The following is a 10,863-nucleotide window of genomic DNA, read 5'->3' on the forward strand; positions in this document are numbered from 1 at the left end:
ATATGTATGAAGATTGGAGTGAGTAACTATGCAAGTGTTACTTAGTGTTTATATAAGGGGATATCTATATGCTTGTGATATAAGGATTAATGTAACAGTGCATGATTCTGTTAACAAGAAAAGAATTTTGTAAATGGCAATCTTTTATTTTTGTTTTTATAAAGTGATGATTCTACAATGGTAAAAGCAATTAGGTAAAATAGTGTGTAGCATTTGCATGTGGTGTTTTTTAACTACCTTTAAAAAAAATGTATGATTTATCGTCTAAGTGCGATATTGTTTTGTTTGTCGTCTTTGTGTGACGTTTGGTTTTCCGTTTTCTTTCAATGTTTGTTTTGGTTTAAATTGATCGATCAACTTCAATTCATATTTTAAATCAGATTCAATCAATGACTTGAGCGTCAATATTGTAGATCGTGGATATCGTGAATGTCCTCTACAAACCTTAGTAAAAGGGGGTGGATTAGATGAGGAGCAAGGCAATTAAAAAAAATTTAAGTGTGTTGCTTTTTACGCCAAAAAAAGAGTGAGGATTGCACTTTGAAGTTTGAAGCTATGTGTGTAGTATCTGATTGAGTGCTGTTGTAGGAAGTTAAAGCAGTTATATTTTTTAAAGTGACAGTAGAACAACTTCTTCTGGTTAGTTATCACATCGGAGTTAAAGTGGCAAAGCTCAAAGTTTATAGTGTAGGTGCTTGCTTCATTCTCACCTCGATCTGAAAAAGTAAACTAAACATTCTTTAACACTTCAACTCCTTCTATTTTAGAATTGTGTAGAAAAACGTCTTAAGGAATTTCGAAAATGCTCTTTAAAATTTGAAAAAAAAAATTTTCAAACGTTTCATTTTTCCCTCTTCAAAATTTTGTCCTTTCCGCATTCATCATATACCCATTTACAACTAATTCATGCTTAAATTAATCATACAATCGTTATGTAAAAAAAAAAAAAATCCAAAAATATACTTGTGTATTGTGTGATTATTTCAATGGTGACTGTCTTTTGTCCTTTAGTCATGCATGTTATGTTTATATGCGAACACGCTCCATTTGTTAAGGAACTAAAAAGAGATGGTAAAGCTTACTAAATTTTATACGAAGGTAGCCAAACAAATTACTTCATAGAAATTTTGTTAGTATGTTAAGTTTATTAAATGCTGTTATAGAAGTATTTCTTCCGTCTCACAATAGGTGTCTTCTTTGAAATTTTCACACTTTTTAAGAAAATGATTAATTATGTTAATTCCAATAATAAAATGAGTCTCATTTACTAAAATAACCTTATTAATAATAGATAGTGGAGTACTTAAATGAATTAAAATACAATAAATAAGGGTAAGTTAGTGGGAAAAAATAATAAATATCACATTGGTATTCTAAATGGACAAATAATTTGAGACAAATAAAAAAATGAAAGAGGACACCTATTGTGAGACGGAGGGAGTATTCTTTCGAATTTTAAAAATATATTTTCTGATTATGTTTTAACAAAATGAATGTGAGACTCACTTCACTTACGCATGAATTTAGTATATTTGGTGTGCATCCAAAAATATATTTTTAGAATCTAGGAACAATTTTGGTTTTTTTACTAGACTGAAGAAGCAATACTCAATTTGCACAAAACAGGAGGTTGTTGCTCTATCAACCACTGAAGCGGAGTATATTGCCTTAACTGAAGTTGTGAAAGAAGCATTGTGGCTCGAATGGACCTATGCTTCACAACAGGAGAAAACACATCATTGAAGTCGACACCTTCTTTCTGAGTGAAACCCCTTGCAACTAACCTTGCCTTGTATCTTTTCGACGTCACTCCTTCAATTCCTTCGTTAACTTTGAAAATCCATTTACAGCTGACTAACCTTGCCCCAGCAGGTTTCTTGATCAGTTCCCAAGTATGATTATCATGAAGAGATTTCATCTCATCATCCATGGCCTTCATCCATTCAGTCTTATTTTGACTCCTCATAACTTCCTTATAGTCTCTAGGTTCTTCGTCTAGAACCTCACTTGCAGAGATTAAGACATAAGCTATAAGATCTGCATACCCAAGCCTCTGAGGTGCCTTGATGACTCTTCTCGACCTATCTCTCGATAATAGGTAGTCATCGTCAGTTTCCTCAACTTCCTCAGCATCTTCTGCTTCTTCTTCGACTTCATCAGGGATGTGCAATTCAGCATCAACATGCTCCACCTCAACAGGAATCTCTACCTGTTCCAGCTCTTTGTTAGATGTTTCTGTATTTCGACCAACATCAACAGTTTTCTTAAAAGCCATTTCAGCTTCATTGAAAACTACATCTCGACTGGTGATACACCTCCTGTGACCTGGCTCTAGGCACCATAGCCTATAAGCTTTAACTCCTTCAGGGTATCCCATGAACATGCATTTCAGAGCTCTAGGTTCGACCTTGTCTTGCCTAATGTGAGCATAGGCTACGCAGCCAAATACTCTCAGTTTGTCGAGATCTGGTGGATGTCCCGACCAAACTTCTTCAGGTGTCTTCATATCTAACGCTGTCGAAGGACATCTATTTATCAGATATGTTACTGTCGAAACAGCCTCAGCCCAGAACACCTTCTTTAGTCCAGCACTAGTCAACATGCATCTGACTCTCTCCAAAATAGTTCGATTAAACCTTTCAGCCAAACCATTTTGCTGTGGAGTACCTGCAGTAGTTCTGTGCCTTGCAATACCAGAGGCAGCACAAAAACTGTCGAATGCCTCATTGCAAAATTCAAGGCCATTGTCGGTTCTCAACCTCTTGACCTTTCTGCCAGTCTGATTTTCAACCAGAGTCTTCCAACTTTTGAAATTTTCAAAAGTTTCATCCTTAGTCTTCTGGATGAATACCCATAATTTTCTGGAATAATCATCTACTATGGATAGAAAATACCTTGCTCCTGAATGTGATGGACACCTTGCAGGCCCCCAAAGATCAGCATGGATGTAATCAAGGGATCCATGTGTTCTTTGTTTGCCTTTGTTGAAATTCACTTTGCAAGATTTTCCAAGTACACAGGGTTCACAAAACTTCAGCTTTTCGACTTTGTCTCCACCAAGCAGATTTTGTTTCCCTAATTCGACCAGACCCCTTTCACTAACATGGCCCAATCTCATGTGCCAGATTTCTGTCTTCGACAAAGGTTTCGTGGATGCAACATTTTTCGAACCACTTACAACTTCAGCCTCAAGGGTATACAAGCCTTGTTTCTTCACGCTTCTCAAGACTTCCTTCGAACCCTTCATGACTCTTAGGATACTTTTCTCTCCTTGGAAAACATATCCTTTCTTGTCGAATTCACCAAGAGAAAGCAGATTTCTCTTCAAATCAGGAACATACCTGACTTCAGTCAACAACCTTATTGACTCATCATGGAGCTTGAATCTCACAGATCCAACACCTGCAATCTTGCAAGCCTTGTTGTTTCCCAGCAATACTGATCCACCATCTTGATCACATAATTCCTCGAACAAGTCTTTGTTTGGAGTCATGTGCCAAGTGCAACCTGAATCCATAATCCACTCCTTCTTAGAGTCACTGCTTGAAACCACAAGAACATCAGATGATTCGAAATCATCTTGAACAATGGCAGCGTTGCCATTATCCTTACCTCCATGATATTTCAGGCGTTCAGGGCACACCTTTCTTGTGTGACCCTCCTTCTTACAATGGTAGCATCGAATGCCAGATGCTTCGCCACTGTAAGACTTCGACTGGCTTTTGCCTTTCTTCTTGTCGAACTTACCATCCTTTCGTAAGAGTTTTCCTTTAACGGCCAAACCTTCGCCAACAGTCGAAGGTTTATGCTCCTTTCGTTCATTCAAGTCCTTAGAGTACAAGGCTGATTGAACTTCTTCAAACATTAGGGACTCCCTTCCATACAAGAGAGTTTCTTTGAAGTGAGCATGTGATCGAGGCAAAGAACACAATAGTAACAGCGCTTGATCTTCATCATCGATCTTCACATCAATATTTTCAAGATCAAGAATCAGCTTGTTGAACATATCCAACTGCTCAACCAATACTTTGTCTTCAATCATCTTGAATGAATACAAAGCTTGCTTCAGGTAGAGTCGATTTACCAGCGATTTGGTCATATACAAACTTTCAAGTTTTACCCATAACCCTGATGCCGTCGTCTCCTTTGATACCTGTCGGAGAACCTTATCACCAAGGCTCAACAAAATTGCGTTGTGTGCTTTCTCGATCATATTCATCTTCTCCGCTGCCGTCAATTCTGCATTCATGGCTGCCTCTCCCTTCAACGCTTCCAAACAACTCTGCTGAACCAGTAGGGCTTTCATCTTCAAGCGCCACAGACCGAAATCATTCACTCCGGTGAACTTTTCAATCTCATACTTTGTTGAAGACATCTTCTCCATGCTCACCGCACCAATTTGTTGTGAAAAACGATACCAATAACAAAGTATAATAGGGAATTAGGGGAGATAATAAGAACACAAGAATTGGTTATAACTGCTATTCTTTTACTTTCTCTTAAAACAAGATTACAAGTTTACAAGAATAACAAATAACCTCTCTCACCCTAAATTAGGATTTGCAGCTTAGCAATGATGAGAGACTAGTATGCTATTTATAATAAAACCTAACATACTAACTAATGGGTTTTTTCAGCAAGGCCCATTACACAAGCCAACCTAATAAACAAGCTAACTTAACAAATTAGGGTTTAAACACTAAAACCTAATTTAACATGCTAACAACCCTAGCATCTTCGACACAAGCATGTGAACAACCTTCGACTTCATGCTTAATCCTGTCGAACCAAGAAACTATCCTTCGACTATAATAGAGTTCGATCCAATATCTCACAAGGGGCACCCATATATATATATATATATATATATATATATATATATATATATATATATATATATATATATATATATATATATATATATATATATATATATATATATATATATATATATATAGGGAACATATCCTATGAGAATACATTTCTTATGTGAGAATAAAAGGAATAAATCTTAGCCATTAGATTTAATTAAATGGTTAGGATTAAAACCCCACTTTAAATGAGTCATGTGCCAACTAAATAGTATTAAATTCTCTCGTTTCTCTCATGTCCCACCACTCATGTACATGGTTTCTCTTGTTTTAATTCTCATAATCATTTCACGTTTACATAATTATAACTCACATATACACATGCTTGTCAAAAAAAAAAAAACTCACATATAGACACAGCCAACCCTTTAATTTGATTTCAAAAACTAATAATCAAAACTCACATATACATAGAACACCTGAAGCAAAATATAATAAATTTATTTTATAACTATTGTATATCATATTTTCCATTCAACACGTTTCTTGTGATAATTACGGTCTTTATCGTATTGGATTATATATATTGTTGGCGATAAATCACTGTCTTTATCGTATCACATTTTATTTTCTTCTACTAAAGTACTGAGAGATATAATTCAGATTCAAAGTTGTATGGCATGTTTGTGTATATTACATGCTCATTGCTCAAATTAAAATATACTACATACTTTTTCATGATTGTATACTACATGCTCAAATTACAGCACACTTAAACTACATATAGAATATTAGCAATATAACCTGTAACAGAACCTGTTATATAACACATAAGAATGCTATCAATTTGCAAACTTTCTAAAGCATGTGATTATACAAATATAAGCAATAATAAAACTCTTAAAATCCAAACACATTCAAAGTTATAATCCAAACACATCAAAAGTTACAACCCAAAATTAAGATGAAAATTTTGTGGGACAATTACGACTATCATGGGCTGCATATCTCTTACAAGTTTTACAAAGTCTTGTTCTCTTTTGTTGTTCTTCTATAGCCTTCTCTTTCCCCCCTTTAATTCTTTTTCCACAACCTTTAGTATGTGAAGGTTGGGGTGGAAGAACTTCAATTTCCTTAGATACATTGCAACCAGTAAAAGCCTCCAACTCATCCAAAGGTTTTGGTATGATGTCACTCTTCATATTAGCCATTTTCAATTCAATACTACAACCCTCATTGAAAATTAGGAGCAGTTTCTCTTTATTTGAACCGGCCATATGCATGCATTTAAACAATTGTGCCCATGCTTTTGAAACTAATGTCCTATCACTTTCAAATTTAGAGCATGCCTCTAATACATTTCCATCACAATAAAAAACGGGCTTACTTGTTGCTAGTTTCGTCCATCTATCAACGATGTAATGACTTGGAATATTACTAAAACCTCTCCCCTTTAGTACAAAAAGAATATGTCGGCATGGCATCCCTTCAGAGTCAAACATTTTGCATGAACAACAAGCAATGTGGTTAGACAAATTATACACAACTTTCTTATTTTTGCTCACTTTGGTGTCATTAACCACAACATTATCAAGTATAGAAAATATTAAATTCTCACCTTCATTGTGCATTCCTTCAACTCCACAATCCACACATGCACTCCATAACTCCCTCTGAAATATGTAAAATTTTTCATGAGTATAAACCTCTCTACCGTGCTTCTCCAAATCCATGCTCATCTTTAACTCTGGATTAGAATGAAGTGTATCATTATCTGCAAGTAGTTCTTTATGCCTCTGTGCTTCTAATGCAGAATCAAATCGCATCCAAAATTCCACTAAAGTAAGATTCTTGTTCAAGTAGTTACCAAAGAATGAATTTTCACTCTCTGATCTTGAAGTTGTTCTCAAAATTCGAGCCATAAACATATCTTTAAAATAAGCTGGTATCCACATGCTTCTAAGATCATACATTTTAGAAAGCCAAACATTCTCTTCCAACTTGAAATCACTAATAACATTATTCCATTTTAATTCAAATTCTTTCGAGGACTCTGAATTCCAAACACATGACTTTAGACGATTATTAAAATCCGCATTCGAATTTAAGGAACCACCCACTTTTTCTGAAAGTTTTTTTAGAATGTGCCACATACAAAATCTATGAGAAGACCCATTAAAAACCTCTTCCACTGCATTCGTCATAGCTTGGTCTTGATCTGTTATTATCACAACAAGTTTATGTCCTCCCATTGCTTTCAAAAATGCCTCAAACAACCACACAAATGATTCATTTTTTTCATCAGCTAACAATGCAGCCCCAAAGGTTATACTTTGACGATGATGATTTACGCTAGTAAATGGAGCGAAAATCATGGAATACTTGTTTGTACTATATGTTGTGTCAAATGAAATTACATCTCCAAACAAAGAGTAATTTTTTCGACAAATTCCATCAGCCCAAAACACGTATTTTAGCTTCCCTTCATTATCAGCCTCATAATCATAGAAAAATGAGTGGTTCATCTCACGTTTTCTTCTAAAATTATCAATAAACATATCTGCATCAGAGTCTTTGATCAATTCTTTTAAATTTCTTGAATAATTCTGAAAATCCCTTTGTGTACATCCTATGTTTTCATAACTCCCGACCTGCTCCTTCATTATTTGATAAACTTTTGAAGTCCCCACATTAGCTCTATTGTAGGAAAACAATAAACTTTTATGAACACTATTCACACTACTTACTGATCTTAAGAATTGTTTCTTTCTAGGCGTGACTAGTCCATGTGAATGACCTTCATGAAATTTTGAGACTTCATATTTACCCTCAATAGTTCTCTTGAAAATAATTTTTGCTTTACATCCCTCTCGTGTCAGTTTTCTTTTTCTGCTTTTAGCCAAACTATTTTCAGCCATAACCAACTCAGGAATCACTTTCTTTTTTTCTACTTTAACACATTCTTTTGAGCAAAGAAAATATTTCCACTTGACACCAATTTTATCTTTTGTTTCAGTCGAACTACGTACACTAAAACCAACTGCATGTGCATAATTTTTATAAAATACTCCCCCTTATACTAAAGTATCAAATACCTTGCCAATCACAGGTTTGAGTTCATCAGCACATACAGGAATCCATTCCTCCAATGTGTGTTCTTGATCATTGACGTCTTTTAGCGGTGAGGCTAAATCAACATCACTATCATTCATCTCCATAAAAATATTCCTAATAAAAACAACAAAAAACTATTATAAATAACCTAGCAATTAAAAAAATAAAATAGTCTTCATGAATATAGTGTAAAGTGACTGAATGCCGTATGTAATTACTAGTATATATAAATTGACTAGTATTATTTGTGAATTTCTAATTCATTTGCGAACATTTTTTGCTTGCAATTAATATTAAATTATGTGTTTGATCATGGATGTAAACAATGTTCAGGGGAGAATACCATAAAAGAAAAGTAGATATAGTATTCATGTATTCTCATAAATCAATATTCATGATGAATTAAAATATATTCTTCATAAGAGTTGTCTTTTAGTATTAGGTGAATGAGTAGTTCAATTAAAATATAGTATTCATTTCTTATGAATGAATGAAATATACTAGTAATGAGTAGATCAATTAAAATATAGTATTAACTTATGAATGAATAAAATATACTAGTATGTAAAAATAGAAGAATCTAACAGATAGAAAATGTAATACCTCTTAGACGAACAGTGCGAATGAACCAAAGAGATTCTATGAATGTTGTACCTTACATATACACTGAATGGAAAATGTAGTATACCTTACACGTACAGTGAAAGAATCAACACAGAGAAAGAAAATGAGAGAAAGTTGAATAGTGGGAACTACACGTAAAGCGTAACAGTTGGATGTGTGTTTCAACTTCTGTCTTGGAAATAGAATTGATTAATTAAATTCTGATATCAACAATAGTCATTAATCTATTTTAGTTGAATGGCTGAGATTTATTCCTTTTATTCTCACATAAGAAATGTATTCTCATATGATATATATATATATATATATATATATATATATATATATATATATATATATATATATATATATATATATATATGCATAAATTCTCTAGTATGAATTTTATATGGACAAGACGAGTGATCTCTTTGAACCTAAATTCAAGAGAGGTCATCTCGCCGTTGAAGTAGATAAAAACGGGATACAAATATTGAGACATTTTGTGTTTCATTTTACTAATAACATGAGGGGCACCCATATATATATATATATATATATATATATATATATATATATATATATATATATATATATATAAACCCTGTTTAGTTTAGTAAGTCATGTATAAAAGGGTTTCAAAGGAAATACATTTTCGAATTAGTATTTTTTTAATAAAATGGGGTGAGTCCGTAAATACAGATTTGGATTAACCTTTCACTATTCATACAAAACTTGTTATTCAAATAATTTGAAGAACAAAAGTTTAGAAAAATCGAACAATTAATATTTGTACAATTAATGTTGAATATACATTAAAATGTATCATGTTTACATCGTTGACAATATGAATCCAACATTACATATAAAAAATGATTCACCACCTGTTCACATCTCGTATATTTTTGTCAAAGCCTGGGAACAAATTCGGATAAAGAAGGAAATACATGTCAATATAGGAGATCATCCCTAGAGACCGGGTCTGACTACTCAGTTAGGGCTTAGCCGAAATGGGCTAAGCAGAGGCTGGACTCGATTGTACATCCAAAACCCGACATTGGCCTACTCGATTGGCTGGCGAGATAAGTTTATGCCCAAACCAAGATATGGCCCGGATCGCCTGACAGTCGGGTACCGGTCCCACATTCAGTTACAGTACTTGAATAGTAAAAAATCATAAAGCAGTTACAAGTATTTATTAAGTATATTTAACCATTTTTTATTGATAAGAATAATGAGATCATCACTAAATGGTTTGTTGGAATTCATTATCTTCGGAAAGAGCTATGAATCATATGACAGAGTTTTAATCACCCGACGGATACTTTGTTAAGGAGTAAATCTTGTGGAGGCTGACTTCCTTCTAGTTTGTCAAATGTCGACAGCTCAACGAAAGCGTGATCTCTGACAAAAGCAGGAGGCTGGAAGATGCAAATTTTAACCTTAACTAATTAGTATTGTTGTAGCAAGCGAGCTATTGTCTCTGTCGTTTGTAAAATAGCTCATTTAGATTTATTAAAAGGAGAAAAGGGTGTCGTCCTTTTCCCCTGCATGGATGGGATACACCCAACTCTTGTTAAGTCTCAGAGTTAGGTAGGATTCAAAGATTATGTAAAAGGATCAGTAATCGGCTTTGGCCAGAAGAATGACTACCGTACTCGGTCAACCTCGTTAAAGGCTCTGAACCAACTCGGTCAACCTTTCTAGAGGCTCTGAACCCAATTTACGTCAACCTCGATAAAGGCTCTAAACCTACTCGGTCAACCTTGCTAGGGGATCTGAACATCGGTCAACCTCGATAAAGGCTATGAACCTACTCAGTCAACGTTGCTAGGGGCTCTGAACCAAATTTACGTTAACCTCGATAAAGGCTCTGAACCTACTCGATCAACCTTGATAGAGGCTATAAACGTTGGTCATCCTCAATAAATGCTCTGAACCTACTCAATCAACCTTGCTAGGGGCTCTGAACCAAATTTATGTCAACCTCGATAAAGGCTCTGAACCTACTCGGACAACCTTGATAGAGGCTCTAAACGTTGGTCAGCCTTGACAAAGGCCTTGAACCTACTCGATCAACCTTGCTAGGGGTTTTGAACCAAATTTACGTCAACCTCGATAAAGACTCTGAACCTACTCGGTCAACCTTTCTAGGGGCTCTGAACCAAAACTTGAAGTCCAAGCGCACTTGAAGCCTTTGGCGTTAAACAGCTTCGGCCGGGTAATGTTAATAAAACCTCTGGCCTAAGCGAAGTCCAAGCGCACTTGAAGCCTCAGGCATAATTGATACTCCCCATAAACGAGTTACAATATTTTGACACTCCTCGTATAAGGG

General features: G+C 34.8%; 1 pseudogene; it reads right to left on the reverse strand.

Moving 5' to 3' along the window:
* Window positions 1-5,770: 5,770 nt before the first annotated feature.
* On the reverse strand, window positions 5,771-8,029 carry LOC131635295 (protein FAR1-RELATED SEQUENCE 5-like; annotated as a pseudogene).
* Between the last annotated feature and the right edge of the window lie 2,834 nt (window positions 8,030-10,863).

Source organism: Vicia villosa, unplaced genomic scaffold, assembly GCF_029867415.1.
Source record: "Vicia villosa cultivar HV-30 ecotype Madison, WI unplaced genomic scaffold, Vvil1.0 ctg.001463F_1_1, whole genome shotgun sequence".
Classification (NCBI taxonomy): Eukaryota; Viridiplantae; Streptophyta; class Magnoliopsida; order Fabales; family Fabaceae; genus Vicia; species Vicia villosa.